This window comes from Capsicum annuum, chromosome 4 (genome assembly GCF_002878395.1).
Source record: "Capsicum annuum cultivar UCD-10X-F1 chromosome 4, UCD10Xv1.1, whole genome shotgun sequence".
Taxonomy (NCBI): Eukaryota; Viridiplantae; Streptophyta; class Magnoliopsida; order Solanales; family Solanaceae; genus Capsicum; species Capsicum annuum.
In genome coordinates, this window is record NC_061114.1 from 229,690,544 (window position 1) to 229,702,032 (window position 11,489).

The following is an 11,489-nucleotide window of genomic DNA, read 5'->3' on the forward strand; positions in this document are numbered from 1 at the left end:
TGCCAATCGACCCGTCGGCATAGGCTTCTGAAAGATATACTTCAAAGGATCCATGCGGGAGATGAGATAAGTAGTATAGGATGAAAGATAATGCTTCAACTTCTGTGCTACCCAAGTTAGGGCACAACACGTCCTTTCAAGAAGAGTATACCTGGTGTCACGCCCCAAAATCTCATCGGGCCGGACTGACACCCGAAGCCGAGAAGGCCCGGGAGAACCCGTTCAAATACCTGTACTTTCACTTACATGTCACCAAAAATTTGGACAGCACTTCGTTGCATATAGAAGGGTCTAATTACCTGTATCAGCACAACACGCACAAATATATATATATAATACTTGGCCGTCGGGGCCACCACATATACAAATATAACATCACTATATAAACTTCCATGACTTTATCCTTCCTTATGTCTACAAAGCCTCTAGGATATACATGACATAACTAGGGTCGGGATAAACCCCCGCCCACACATGACTCCTGTACAATAACAAAACATAAGGGACCGACTCAAAAAGCTTCGAAGCAAACTGGAGCTCACGAACAATAGCTGTATGACCTGACTCCTATCTATGCTGTGAATGAGCTGAAGCACCTGTGCCTGCAGCATAAAATGCAGGTCCCCCGTGAGGGACGTCAGTACGAAATATGTACTGAGTATGTAAAGCTGTAAATAATCATATGTGGTATGGGGGATCAAGAAAATCAGACGCAAGTGAATAAATCATAATAGAAGTGAACCACACTTCATAAACACTTTTAGGATCATGTACATTATCTTATCATTAATCTGAATTGGGTTCTTGAATTCAAACACATTTTTGGAACGGTATACATTCGTTCATTTCATTCTTTACAATTATCATTCGCCATTACCTCCTCCTTCCGAACCTCCAACCACCTAACAATAATCAATACTATATCGTACTGTGACCATTAGGCTGCCCCCAGTACATATCAACTGTAATCATATCAAATATCGGGATCAGCCCATGCTAGGCTTAAGCCTCTGAGCTACCACCCACACGTATATCAAGTAACACACATAAGAGATCCTTCCAGTAACTTAGTTCAAAAGCTTTTGAGATTATTACATTAGTGTTCATGCCAATATAGTACCTTTGGAATAATGATACATCAATAGGAACCAAGTAATAGACTTTCTAGACAATAACGATGTAATAAAGACTCATTGGTACATCAACAATGTGTTTCGGAATCATCAATATCACAACAATGAAATAGGAGCCTTTCGGTATATCAATGAAACATTTTGACACTTTATAGGATGGAAACAACTTCGTTGGTAATGTAGAACAATACATGTTTTTGGATAACCTCGGAATCTTACTTGATGGAACATTGGTGTTTTCATGCCAAAGAACATTGTTAGAGTATGCTTTACATACCTCGTTGTAGATTCGGATACCAATTCAACACAACTTCCCGCCTTTACAAATCACTTATCTACAATGAAATGTTTGGCATCTAGTATTAGCAACCCAACACCACAATTCTCTTCCATAATTCCATACAACTAATATTTGCAAAGCATTCTAAAAACTAACTTGAACAATTGGTTTATGTGTATTTATATATATAATCATCATTTCAATACCACATCATCACACCAAATCCCTTCACAATTCAACATAATCCAACTATGCACAAGAATAATCCAACATCATTCCAATCATCTTTCAACAACAATCAAATAACATACTTCTTATGCTCACATGCATATATATGTACATATCCATATAAATAACACCAACATAATTTACATCCTTACCATAAAATGACCCTTTTGATTTCGAAGTCCTGTTGGCACAAATAAGGGGTGCTTCTCGAAGCCCTCGAGACGGTGAACACAACTACGGAATCAATTTGGATTTTCTACGGTTGAATCACAAGATAATTGGAGTTGAACTTAGGCTAGGGTTTCTTATTCTTCAATAATTTGGATGATAAATGATGGATATGAGGCTAAGTATATGTATATAATGACCAATTTTCGTCCATGAGGTGATGAAAAATGACCATATTGCCCTTAAAATTTAAGTAAATCTGAATCTGTCCATGGTGGACTGTTTTGATAGGCTAAAGTAAATCGACCATAACTCTTTTCTCCGATATCGGATTTGGGTGAAATTGGTATCGTTGGAAATATAATTCAAAGGGCTTTCATTTAATATAAAGTAGGCCACCCAGTTCGTCCTGTACAAGGAGTTATAATCGTTTGAAGTTGACCCTAAAAATCTGTTTTGAGAGGCTGAAGTAAAACGTGTATAACTCATTACTCAGATGTCGGATTTGGATGAAACTAATTGCATTGGAAAGAAGACTCAAAGATATTTCTTTTCATAGGTGGCAGCTCTCCCAGTTCATTATATTAAGGGAGTTATGATCGTTCAAAGTTGACCCAAAAAAATGGCTGACCTCAGTAGTTTGTGTGCAGGAAATTTTCCTGCACATTTACTATTCCCAATATCCCGGCCACCGTTTTATAGTTTCGAACGTTCTCGATTATATCCGAAACCTATCCGTTTTTGGAAATATTTATATCGTTGGAAAGCTTATTCAATAACCTTCGTATGGAACCATCGACGGACAAATTCCCGTATAAATAAAATAAAATAAAATTCATTTCATATAAATAAGACCAATACACGTACTTGAATACACCAATATATGTACTTGAATACGGGGTGTTACACCTGGCCCCATAAGTGGTGAACTTCTCGCTAAGATAATAAATAGCCTACTCATTTTTGCCTGTGACATCATGTTGACCCAGGACACAACCGAAAGAATTTTCCATGACTGATAAATATAAGATCAAAGGCCTACCAGGCTCCAGGGGTACCAGCACGGGGGGATTTGACAAATATCTTTTGATTCGATCAAACACGTCCTGACATTTTTCAGTCTATTTTACCGCAGCACTCTTTTTCAGCAACTTGAATATGGGCTCACAAGTGGTCGTGAGTTGAGCAATAAACCTGCTAATGTAGTTCAGTCTACCAAGCAAATTCATCACCTCCGTTCTATTCTTGGGCGGGGCCAAATCCTGAATGGCTTTGATTTTCGAGGGATCCAATTCAATTCCCCTACGGCTGACTACAAACCCCAACAGCTTTCTATATGGAACTCCAAATACACATTTTGCCGGGTTCAGTTTGAGATTATACCGGCGAAGCCTTTCAAAGAACTTTCTTAAATCTTTAACATGGTCGGCTTGACTTTTTGACTTAATAATCACATCATCCACGTAGACCTCAATCTCCTTATGCGTCATATAATGAAATATAGTGGTCATGGCTCTCATGTATGTTTCTCTAGCATTCTTCAAACCAAACGGCATCACTCGATAACAATAAGTCCCCCATGGTGTGATAAAAGACGTCTTCTCTGCGTCGTCATCATCCATAATGATCTAGTGATATCCGGCATAGCAATCCATAAAAGAGGCTACCTCGTGTTTAGCACAGTTGTCTAACAAAATGTGGATGTTGGGCAGTGGAAAATCATCTTTCGGACTTGCTCTGTTCAAGTCACGGTAATGAACACACACTTAAATTTTTCCATCTTTCTTTGGTACGGGCACAATATTGGACAACCACATGGGATAGCGAGCTACTCGAATCACTTTGGCTTCAAGTTGTTTCATGATTTCCTCTTTAATTTTAATACTTATATCCGTTTTAAATTTCCTCAACTTTTGTTTGATAGGAGGGAACGCGGGATCAGTTGGCAATTTGTGAGCCACTAATTCAGTGCTTAAACTAGGCATATCATCATAAGACCATGCAAAAACATCCTTATAATCAATTAATGCTTGAATCATTCTATCTTTTAGCTGTGGCAAAGCATGTACACTGATTTTAGTTTCCCTAATATCTTCTTGATCCCCTAGATTTATCGGCTCAGTCTCATTCAAATTAGGATTTGGTTTGTCTTCAAACTATTCCAACTCTTTGCTTATTTCTTTTAGTGCTTCTTCTTCATCATATTCCCCATCCTGCTTCATTACATCTTGATTAGTTTGGATTTTAAGATCAGGCTGAAAATTCCGCATGCATGTCATGTCATTTGAATCAGCATAAAGAGAACTGTGTAAGAAAAGAAAAACAAAATACATTAGACACGAAACAAAAGGGACATTGCATTTCATTAAATAAAAGATAGAAGGGTTTAAACACAGATGCCAACATAACATAAACAAACTAAAATCCGAATTACAACCCTGAAATAACTCGGATAAACAAAAAGAAAAATAAAATAAACTACCAAAACTCCCTCCTGGCAGGGAGAGGAGTGACTTCCCAATTATTGAGCCGGATAGCTGGACCTATGAATTGCACTTCTACCATACTGGTACCTTCTCCTGCTTTGACCATATCACATCAATACAAAGGTTCTGGAAGTCATCAACCAATTCAACCTCAAATTCCACATGCTTCGTGACACCGCTCTTAACAAATGATTCACTAACTAGTGGCATTGGGCGAGGGATTGACCATGTTTCCTTTTTTCTTCCCTTGGCTTTCTTCATATCTTCAGCTGTAGGCTCAAATCCCAGACCAAATGTGCCCACGTTCTCACTCGGACATATGGGATGAACTATACCGTGCAGAGATGCTCCCAAACTCTTTCCTGGCTCAAATCTGTATTTCTAAAGTTCACTCACCATCATGATAGAAACAGAAGACAATTGCGGTCCCGGAATAGCTTGCCATTCAGGGATACGACTCACTGGCACTGTATCAAAAATTTGATAGACGAATGTCTCCACTACGTTATTTGCTTCAATAAGAGACAAGGGAGAATCTTCGTAGGCTGACAAATCTCCTTCACCATGAATAACTACTTCTTGCCTGTCATGCTCAAACTTAATCATTTGGTGCAGTATAGATGCAACCGCCTTGGCCTTGTGGATCCACGGCCTTCCCAACGACAGATTGTAATAGGAGTCTACATTCAATACTTGAAACTCTATGGCGAACTCAACAGGCTCTATGGTCAACATTAGTTCTATTTCGCCAATGGAATTTGATTTTGCACCATCGAAAGCCCTAACACATACATTTTTGGGCCTGATCCTGTCAGCACCAATATTCAACTTTTGTAAAGTAGAAATAGGGCAAATATTTGCACTTGAGCCTCCATCAATTATAACATGAGTGACGTAGAAATCTTCACACTTCACTGTAATGTAAAGGTCCCGGTTATTCCTTGTACCTTCAATAGGCAATTCATCGTCAGAAAAGCTGATCCGATTGACCTCAAAGATTTTTCCAACCATTTTCTCAAGTTGGTTGATCGTAATCTCCCTTGGAACATATGATTCATTTAATACCTTCAGTAAAACATCACGATGCTCCTTGGAGTGCAACAGCAAAGATAAAAGGGAAATTTGAGCAGGGGTTTTCTTCAGCTGGTCTATTGAATACTCTGGCAATTTCATCTTCTTCAAAAATTCTTCGGCTTCTTCTTCGGTGATAGGCTTTTTGATAGATGATGGTCCACTCACGATTGGCTTGGACTTTCTTAAGCTTTCAGGCACGAAACATCTTCCTGACCTAGTCAAACCTCCTACCGCATCTACCTCTTCTAGAACTTCTTTCTCGTGATAGGTCATCACAGTCCGCCCATAATTCTTGGGAATCCTTTTTGTATCAACTATCGGAGGTTGGATCACCGGTTTGAGGACAATAGGCTTTGCCAGTGCTCCTTTCACCGTCAAGATGGGCTGACTCAGAGCTCCCACCACTGTCAACTTAGGTTTATCCTGACTTAAATCAACATACCTTCTGGTGCCCTGTACCATGATCAGGGGTTTCTTTGTGCTTTCTTGGGCTTTATTTTCTCTCATTCCTTCCTAGCTTACTGACATTGCTTTCAAAGACTCCTCTACATTCACCGATTTCTCCTCAATGCTCTGTATCTTGACAATAGGCTTATAAACCCTCGAAGGCTCTTTCCCATCATATATCAATTCTAACATATTGGTTTCAGCATGGGTTGGCAGCGGATTCTAGTTAATGTTTGGACCTTCCGGGGCCTGGACTAGCATTTGATTCGTGTCAATTAAATCTTGGACAACTCTCTTTAAATGCCAGCATTTCTCAATATCATGGCCTGGCATATCAGAAAAGTACACACACCTTAAAGAATAATCGAGATTCCTCGGCGGTGGATTTGAAAGCCTTCCTTGAATTGGGCTTAAAACTTTCAACTTTCTCAACCTATCAAACAAGCTAGCATATGACTCCCCAAGAGGTGTGAATTGATTTTTGACCGCCTTTTCCTTCTTATACTCGGGCCTAGGCTGAAAACTGGGTCTGGAGGGGTTTTGGTAATTTGGTGGAGCAAATGGGCGATTTTGTGGAGCTTGCACGCGTCGCTGCAGGTAAGAAGGGGTTTGGGCATCTGGCTGCGCGCTATATACTGGGTACGGGGGTGGTGGAATGGAATATAAAGGGTTTTGTGGAGGGTAGTAATGGTGGGGAGGAATATATGGAGCTTGGGTGTAGACTTGGGCTTGGGATTGGGAATAGGGGCGAGATGGTCTTTTGGGATAGGAATGAGTTCCAGCTACGACAATCGCTACATCCTCTTTCTTATTTTTACCTCCAAATGCGCCAGATCCACCTTGAATCGCTTGTGTGGTGGCTTTTAATGCGGCAAAACTCACTATTCGGTCAGTCTTGATTCCGTCCTCTATCATCTCCCCCATTTTGAGGACTTCCATAAAATATTTTTCCATTGTCGGAAGTAAACGCTGAAAATAGGTCTCATCCTGCACCTGAATGAAAACTTCTACCAATTTACTTTCTTTCATTGGAGGCTTTATCCTGGTGGCCTGTTTACGCCACCTTATCGTGTATTCCCTAAAACCTTCAGTGCTCTTTTTCTTCATGTTGACCAAGGATTTTTCGTCCAGAATTAGGTCGATGTTGTACTAAAAATGTTAAACAAATTTAGAAGCCAAATCATCCCAGCTGTTCCATTTATCAATGTCTCGATCGATAAACCATTCTGAGGCCAAATCTGAAAGACTCTCGCAAAAGAAGGCCATGAGCAGTTCTTCCTTTCCTCCTACAGCCCTCAGCTGGTTGCAATAACGTCTTAAGTGTGCCACGGGATCACCGTGTCCTGCATACTTCTCAAACTTAGGCATCTTAAAATCAGCGGGAAGTTTGGTGTCTGGGAACATGCAAAGATCTTTATAGGAAACACTCCTATAATCTCCGATTCCTTGCAAATTCCTCATAGCTTGTTCTAAATTTTTCAATTTTCGGGCTATGATATCCTGTTCCTCTGCTGCGACAGGTTTCTCCGTATCAAATGGAAATGCAGGCGGCTGAGTGTACCCATACGGTTCATTCATTTGCAAAGTAGGCTCTGGGGCATAATACTGACCATCTGAAACCTTCAGTACTGGCTCACTGGCAGACCTGGGAAGCCTCATTGTGGGACGCGCAACATATATGGGAGTTTCATGTGGTGGCGGAGCCACGAATACCGATGTGATTGGAGGCGCTGGCTGAGCAGCTGGTCTTAATTGGGGAGCTGCCAATGGCACACCAAAACTGTCAGGATAATAATGTCGCGGAGTGAATCCTGGCGAGTGCTCAGGTGACTCATTAAGAGAGGAGAATTGCGCCTGAGAGAGCGGTGGACAATTAGAGATAATCCCAAGACCTTCAGGGAGCGGAGGAGGAGGCATTCCGCTGGCCCATGCCCGGTGTAAATCTATCAATTGTTGTCTGAGCCTTACTACCTCATCATTGTGTTTAGAACTTTCTTCCTTGTGATCCTGATCCGGGTCAATGAGCGAATTTTCAATCTCCCTGCTAGCCATGACGAGCTTTGCTTTAGATCTAGTGAAGTATGGGTGACTAGCCAGAGTGCTGCAAACCTACCACTGTTATCTGAAAGAACATGCTCATCAAAGACGACATCCGTTAGGATTAGGGCATACAACAAGCATGGGAATCATATTGGTAAAATTGTCCTAAATTTATGTTCATTTCTACCAGCTTTCGAGGGTAGCGAGGTCATTTTAACATCATCCTGATTTTTGTCTACACTTATTTTTATCTACACCTATTATTATTATTATTCTTTCTTTCCCTCTCTTTTCTTTTTCTTCTTTTCCGTATCAATCTCTGTTCTTTTCCTTTCTCTAGTTATCTACCTTTATTTTATCATTCTTTATGACTTTTGTTTTTCTTTAAAAGAGGAAAAATAATGAAAAAAAATAAAACAAAATGATTAGATCAAACCCAAAAGTAGGTTGCCTACGTAGCATGTTGCACATGAATCAGATCTTGCGTAGTTCGGACAGCATGTGCATAAATATTTTTTTTTGTGAACACGAAAATAAGCAAACCAAGGAAAGACGTAGCATCATAACATTTTGAAGAAAGAAAACAACAAAACGTACAAAAGTTTGGGACCACTTTAAAACTAAACAACAAATACGAAACAACATTATAGACCCCTAAGATGACATAGGTGAAATTACTAATAAAGACTCTAATACCAAAAACAACTTGACTTCGACTTAAAACCGACACCACCCTATAATGAAAGACACATAAAAGACTCAAACTGAATAAAGATAAGAAGTGCTCTTTCAGACTGGTGCTCTGCGTGATGACCCTGGCTGATATGGACCTGCCTCTGAAGTTCTCTTTCTCCCATTTAAACTTTGTATCATATCCTGTAAAGACACCCTGATACCGGGGAAGAAGCTTCGGGTCCGTATTCCTGCTTCATGAGGAGTGCACTTGGAAAGATTATTCTAACACCTTTCTACCGTCTTGAACAAATCTGCTAGCTGAACCCTTAGTGTTTCCACTTTGGACCCTACACTTTCATCCTGATGATCATCTACTATGCATTCTTCCTGTATTCTCCCTTTAAGCTACGTTGGTAAGGGTTGACTGATACCCCGAGGGATAGATTGAAGCCAGACCTCATATCCCTGAGTGTGGCCCGGATTATCCAAACTTTTCTTGAGTGTGTCCACCCCTAGCTTTGTTGCATGCTTCCAAAACTGCTCGTACTTGCTCTCACCTAAGGCTTGGTCCTTGAAGTACTCAACATCCTTCAGAAGATCCACTGCTGGTGGCACATCCTGCAGCCTACCCAACTGGCGCATTACCCTAGAAGGACTGTATGGTCTATAGCAATTGAGCCCTAACATAACTAAAGGGAGCTGCGTCTGACAACCTGACAATACTATCTTTGGGCGAAGCCATAGATAAGTCCACAAAACGTTATCCCTGGTTCTTGACTCAAGAAATTCAATCCAAGCGTCGACTCCTACGGGTAACGAGAATTTATTCAAACGCAACCTGGAGTCCATGGCTTTCACTCGATTGGGAATACAACGATCTAACACGTCTGGTCTAACTAAAGAAGGGGCATGTAAATGCTCCATTATCCATTACTGCAATATCAGGTTACTGCCCTAAAAAAATCTCCTTCCCCCCTTCACTTCGGTTAAAGCCTTATATATTTCTGTTAAGATCATGGGTATGAGAGTGAACCTGCCCTTTTAATTAATGCCCTTGTCGTTTCTATCCTTATAAAATAGGGCCATCACCACAAATTGCAAACGGGTATTAATATGTCTTTCTTCTAGTGGAAATACTAAAGTACCTAACAAAGCGAGGGTGAAGACTTCAAGACGCTTTCTCTCCCACTTCTCCTTAGTCACATGAAATTCATCCCAAAAGCAATCAAAACCTTCCGAGGGCCCGAATCTAGTGAACAAAAAATCTAGGGAAACCCACGAGTCACTTAAACAACCCAAACGGATACCCTTACTTTTTAAAGACTGCAAAAATCTCATGCCAGTATGATTTCGTGCTCGGATCATATCCTTCTCGATATAGGGCAAATGCAACAAACCGGATATTTCTGCCAACGTAGGAGTCATTTCACATTTCCCAAACCTGAACACCAAACTACTTGGATCCCAAAAGGTCAACAAAGCCTCTATTAAATCTGGACGAGGGGTAACATGCAGAAGTTCCGTAAGATCACCTAATATTTTAACCAGTTTCTGCTGATCAACATAGTTAAACATTTCCCACCATTTGATTAACTTTTTGGGCACCTTGACAACCATCAGAACTCTAGACTTGGTGGACAAATCCATCATGTAATAACACATAAGACGTTATCTCAAAAATTCGACAGGAGTAGAAGATTCCCAACCCTTGGGATTTTTGACGCAAACATATGTCGATGGGACAGACCACATTCATGACTCCAATTTGCCGAACAGAAGTACTGAGCGAAATTAGGCTACTTGGAAAACAACTCTAGATTACGGGGCGAGAGACCTAGGCTAATAAGAAGACAAAGCCCAACACAAAGATTTACCGGACCCACGGAGGGTTGCCTACGTATCCCAACCCAAGGGAAGGGAATCAGGTATGCGTAGTTCATCCAGCTTGGACAATTAACGATTAACTAATAAATTGGCCCTAACTTAAAAGACACTACCAAAGACAAACGAAAAAACTTTTGAACTTTCAGCTAGACACTGACACCACCAATTATGAAGAAAAAATCTTTTTGACATTTTTGTTTTTGACAAATAAGTAGAAAAGGCAAACAAAACTTTTTTTCTCCTTTTTTTATTTTATTTACGGTACTTTGAGAAGACAAATGTAAAACGTAAAATAAATCTTTTTGAGTTTTTGGATCGTGAAGAACAAAAGCCATAAAGAACTCTAAAATAAACCACGACACTCCTTTTGATTCATTCTTTTCGACTCACTTTTTCTATTTTTTCTTCTTCGTTTTTGCCTACGCACCTTACTCCTAATAATTTTTTTTTCATATTATTATTATTTTTTCAAAAATCAATCCATCAAATGACCACATTACCCTTAAAAATGCAACAGTTAGCACGTAGAGATGCTTTAGAGGGGAGTCTCTTACAAAGGGCCATGTGGGTCCCGCTAGGTCTCCGTATGATGCACATAAGCATGATCTAAAGGCTGACCTACGTTGTGGTTCACTAACAAGGCTGTCGGGGGAGCGTATGGTCGATAGTGGCTGCTTTGCTTTCCAACTACTCCATAACACCGATGGCTCCCCCCCTAAAATAAGGGTGACTCAACTAGAGGTTGTGTACAACATGTGTACTACGGACTTGTTGCAGAAAGAAGGCCGGGGGGTGGACTCATGATGACAGATATAAAGAGGTAACACACAGGATAAATACTATAAACAAAGAGCATGAAAAACACACAAAAATGAAAACAATAACACAAAACAAAATCACAAAACAAGCTTATACACTCGTAATGCCAAACAAAGCCGATACGACTCCAAAAATAGCTCAAATTCTGAAAACTTGTCATTGAGATCCCCAGCAGAGTCGCCAGAAACTGTCACACCCCTTTTTTACGCACTCCAAAAAAGAGATTTGTTATTTTAAGTTCGAAAGGGTTTTATT